Consider the following 5,543-nt stretch of genomic DNA (forward strand, 5'->3'; position numbering starts at 1 on the left):
CTGATGTTTCCAATGCTTTTTCTAAGCTTTACAGTTCAGTGCACCAGCAATCTCTCCTTGCCTCTGCCTCAGCTTTCATCATTGCTTTTCAAAGACCTGAGGAGATTGCAAATATATGAAGGTATTACGCTGGCTAACAGAACAGATCCTAGCAGAAAAGGGAGTTGTAGAGGTGTCATGCTGGTGAACATAAATGGAAGAGCTGTTAGGAATACTGGCAGAGTGCTTGAGTGCTAGTCTGTAGATGACTGGCTGTGAAAGGGCCTCCATGTGGAATGTAAAAGGGGCTCTTTTATAAAAGAGTAATGGAAAGGATGAATTGTTTCAAACGTGACAGGTAAGAAGGAAGCACAGGAAGCTATTTAGGGCCCGTTTATTCATTTCCTCAGAATGTGCTGTGCAAGCAGGTAAGGTCTGCATGGATCTTACATCAGAACTTCAGTGCCGGTTGTAGAGGTGAAACTGGAGTTTTGCCCCTCCAGTCACATCTTCTCCACGTGGATGCTGAGCCTCAGAAGCACTGTATTAGCGGGTTTCTGTCAGGCTTGTGCTCTTGCTGCAGTGAGAGCAGAGACCCTGATTTTTCTGGCATATTGAGGCAAAACATGAGAATGGTGCTGTGAAGCCACCAGCATGGGCTGGTTGTGTCCTTTGCTTCTGTTTGCTCTACCACAGGAAGAATCTCATGGAGCTTATTTGGGCTCCCGGCTGTAAACAGTGCTGAGCCCTGCTGAGTCTGGAAGATTAGTCTTTTAACTTTCATTTTTACAAGGACTTTATTAAACTGCTGTGTGTTGTTTTTTTGTTTTCCAGAAGTGTGGATTGGGCTCTTATTTATTTAAAAAAAAAATCTGCAAGTTAAGTTTTGTGTGCTGACAAACCTCTGGTGATAAACAGCGTGGCCGCCTCTCCTGCTCTGCCCAGGCTCATCAGCTGTGTCAAACCTATACTCCAGAAGATGGAAAATATTTATGGGCAGTGAAATCCAGTTTGAAAGGACATTCCTGAGACCTTGTGTTTTCAAATTTGGATAGGATCCCTCTCACGTCTGGCTCAGGACGTTGAAACTGGACCGGCCTATGAAGCAGTTCATTGGGCCAGATTGAGAACTGAGTTTTTTCTTGTCCAGACTTCCTGTTGAGACCATCGAGAGTGTCTTGGGCAGGCTCCAGGTCTGTGATTTATGGACAAACCACAAGCCAGGAATCTGCAATCTAAGCTTCTTGAGCAGCAACTGTTTAAAACATTATGAGAAGAAATGGTCACTGTTTCCAAAAGAAGAAAACTTGGGAGCCATTAATAACATATAGCACTACTGTAGTGCTTTACAATTGTGAATTAATCTTCTCATTCTCCTTGTGAAATAATTCAGAAATATTCTGATTGTGCAGATAAGATCTGCATAGAGTTTAAATAAATTTCCCTAAGAACACAGTCAGCCTGAGTTAGGGACTTAAGAATCTCAGCCCAAAGTGAAACAAACCTCCAAGATCCAAAGGCTTTAAAGACAAGTACCTGCTGGGTTTGGATGAGGCGGTCAACACAAATGCAGTGAGAGCTTTGAGAGCACTCCTGAGCAATGCACTGTTCATTTGGAAATCCCCAGGGTGTCCGTGGGTCTGCCCAAACCTTAGCCAGTGAGGTCATGTTCTTTCTCAGTAATCCCTGGGTTCAGAACTCCTGGGATTTCAGAGAAGACCTGGAAGTCCAGCTGCTACTGGAATTGCCTGTACAAAGTCGTTTCCAGCTGGTCGTCTCTCCTGTTTTCTCAGGAAGAAGAGGATGGCATGCAGACCTTCCTATTCTGTCTTGCTGTCTTTCTGCACCCAGAATACCTTGCCTCCTAGCTGTCCTGGGGCAGGCTGAACACAGGTTTTGCTTTTCTTTCATCTACAGGAAGCTTTTCTTCCAGACAGTCATTGCTTCTCCCTTCGCTCTCAGAATAGTTTTGTTTCTTCTTTACCTCTTGTTTTACACTTCTACTCCATCTTCTCTAGAGCACTTAGTGTGCAACACAGCGATAGCCAAGAGGGCAGCTTTTCTGCCACACGGGCCATGTCATTTCCCCATTCTCATCCATAACAGAAGGATGTTCCTTGGTGCTGCCTCCCACTGTCAAAACCAGAGCCCGTTCTAGCAGGAAATTTGTGTCAAATCACAAGTCTGTCTGTGTCCACTGCTTCTGGAAACAGCCTGGATTGTGAACAGGTGGGAATGGGTAAGAAGAAAATGATTCCATCAGCCCTGGTCCAAATGGAATGGTTGGCAGGAGTGCAAGGACCACAGGCTTCTGGAAGTACTTAAACTTGTAAGGACTCCTGGTTGTCACTTTGCCATTAATATATCTACATGCAGCAGGAAGGATGACGAATTGGTGAAAGAAGCAGTTTCCTCCTCTTTTTAAATCCGTGTTGCCAAAAGTATCATAATGAATTGCCCATTAATCATATCTATACAGTACTGCTCCAAATGTTAGGACGTTATCTGCAAGGGATTTGGCGTCAGGTAATAGCAGTTAACAAAGAAGCAGTCTGTGAAGCCAAGCAAAACTTGGTTATCCTTTTGCAGCCCAAGTGAATGAGGGGTAATTGGGGTAAAAACCTGCTCCAGAAATAAATCAGTAAGTAAAGCTGTAGTGGAACTGCCCCACATTGAACTGGTAGAAATTTGGGAAGTCACAGCTGTGACTGGAGGCAGAGGGAGATCCAGCTTGAGTGTTGTCTCACTTATGTATTTCAATCTCTGGATTTGTTCTTTCCAAAGTGGTTTGGCAGATATTTCAAGAAAACAAGTATTCTACATTATCTTGTAACGTGCTTCTAGAAACCAAAACATAAGGGCTTTTTTTGCTTGTTTCTTTTTCACTTTGACGTTCTATTTTCAATTGTAGAGATCCTTAGCATACGGTTAGTGCTGCCTTACCAGATGAGACTGATTCTTCTTGGAAACTATTCTCCTGAGAGGTAAAGTCAAATACAAGGCAGATTTTGGTTAATAACAAATCAATCTGAAATGCACGCTCTTAACTTGTGCTGACTTACTGCATGAAAACATACCTATGTTTTGGCAGGTTTGAAAGTGGCGATGGATACGATGGCATGCTCCATCCCCAAATCTGCATTTAATAACTGCAAAAAATAACTCCTCTGGAGGTCAGTGCTGCTCTGCTGACTGCTTTGCCCTTTCAAGACCATCGGTGCACTGAGTACCGTGCTGAGCTCTGCCAGCCAGCATGACCAAAGTCCATCAGATTCTGTGAGGGGCAGATTAATGTGATACATCAGTGCAAAACCTAAACTGTACTCTGTCCTGCTCTACCTCTGCTGTTGGAATTGGCTCTATTGGCTGCTTCTCTGACCACTGTTGACTTAGGTTGAACCAATTGGTGTTGAAAGCTTTACGAAGTTAATCTGCAGCTGCTAAAGAGCTACCAGTGTTACAGGTCTTAGCACAGATGCGTGTGTTTGCCCTCTGACTCCACAGAATTTCAGAATAATTGTAATAGAGTGCCCACAAATTCCATAGTAGTAGTTTTCTACAAGGAAAACTCCATGCCAAAGTGCAGTAATAAATGCAACATGTATCATAAGTGCTGCTAATTCACAGATGTGTCCAATGGCTGTAACTCACCCAATACCAATCTCCCACATTCAGTGAAGCTGAGGTTTTCATACTAAAGTTTAAGGCACCAAGGCCCTATGCTCATACTTCAGATGTGTCTGTCAAAGCAGCTTTGCTTCACCCAGGCTGTGCTCTCCATGCCTTTTTGGTTTTTGAGTGATGTTTGGTACAAGTAGCAGACAGAGTTGGTGGCAGAAACCATGTCCTTGTTGCCCTTAGGAATAGCGAGAGGCCTGGAAATGTCCTGTAAATAGATATCAGTTTGGTAGCTGGCACATACTGGTAAACATTTGTGCCTTTGGCCGGGTCTATATTAGAAATAGCACAATTCACGTTGTTCTGTGCAGTGTGGACTGTGTAAGTCTGCACTATGTACATCACCAAGGCTCAAGGTGTTTGCATTCCTTGCACTGAACACAATAAGCTTGAAAGGATTCAAATAGTGGAAAAAAGTGCTTGCACATGTTACATGTTTCACACCTTTGAGGAGCCCTGTTCTTTGGTGCTCATCAATTCTGGAATAGAAAATTGTGTTTGTCTGCAGGAAATGCAGACATAAAATAGAAAATGAAAATTTAAATAAAAATTTAAAAAATAAAAATAGAAGAGAGGAAGCTACAGCATTGCCTGGCAGCTGTGGTGCGGAGGCTGCTTTTGCTGGAGCTGTGTGTGTTCCCCCATCCATGTGACAGGGCATACAGCCCACAGAGTTCCTCCCACAAGTCTTCCTTCTCTGTGGCAACCTCCAGGCCGTGGCCACTCAGTTCCAATGCCAGCAGTGCTGCACCATAGCTGGGGGGACAGGAATGTGCGCTGAGGCTTGCAGGAGGCTCTGAAGTTTCTGTGGGCTGCTCAGCAAGTTCATCGATCCCGTCTGGTCCCTGCTTTGCATCACCTCTTTGGAAACACCAGGCAAAGCTTGAGTTGCTTGGAACAGTTGAGCTTTCTTGCCTAAATTAAGTTTTCTGCTTCTCTACTGATTAGTTAGGGTTACCATTTTGTATATTTAGTGCTTTTACATTTATGGTATTGTGCAATCAATGTCACCTCAGCTCAGCGGTTCTCGCAGTGCCCCCCTGCACCACACGTGGAGTGTTCTTCAGTGTTTGTGCAATGTTTGCTTGCAAGTTCTTGCAGAGTGCTCTGAAGAGTGCTTCGAATTCCCATACGGTGCAGTAACTTGAGAAAGAACCTGAATAAACCAGCGGAAGTGTCAGAAGACACAAACCAAAGGATTTCTTCATATCATTTCTGGGTTCTTGTTCCGGATGTGGGCAGACGGCACCTCCTGGCACTGTGTAAAGCACAATGATGAGTATTTCCAAAATAATCACCAGTCCTTCGCTCAGAATTCAAAGGTTTCTAGCTAGTATTGTATTTAATACAGCTTAAAAAAGAAATTGCTTTGCTGGAAGTGAAAAAGCATGGTGTCCCAGCTGCGTGTTCTGCTTTAACTTTTATGCAGTTTTGTTGTGTGTGTGCTGTAAGGTTTCTAAACAGGCAACGCTATGATGTTGTCCATTTATTTTATGTCAAATTAGGGAGCGAGGTACAGCTGCTCATCTGTAATGCATGAAGGAGTCACGGTACTGCGCGCAGCCAGCAGTGCTGTGTGGTGGTGGCTTTCAGGACAGCTGACTGTAACTGACAGCCTGTGACCTCTAGCCCTGCTTCTGTGCCTAAGAGGTGGTACCAGGAGTGATTTTGGTTCTTTCTGCTCCCATAATGGAATAAAATCCAAAGGCAGTGTAGAGACACGTACACACGTGTTTCGCCTCAGGAGGGCTGTTTGTGGGGGGCAGAGGGCCGCTCGACACCGCAGCAACCAGTGGCGGGAAGGTCACGCGCATGCGCGCAGTGCGGCGTTTTTAACCGCTTGCGCATGCGCAGCACTGCCAGCGCCATCCTGACATGCGCCACGC

This window comes from Tympanuchus pallidicinctus, unplaced genomic scaffold (assembly GCF_026119805.1).
Source record: "Tympanuchus pallidicinctus isolate F22 unplaced genomic scaffold, pur_lepc_1.0 scaffold18, whole genome shotgun sequence".
Lineage (NCBI taxonomy): Eukaryota > Metazoa > Chordata > Aves > Galliformes > Phasianidae > Tympanuchus > Tympanuchus pallidicinctus.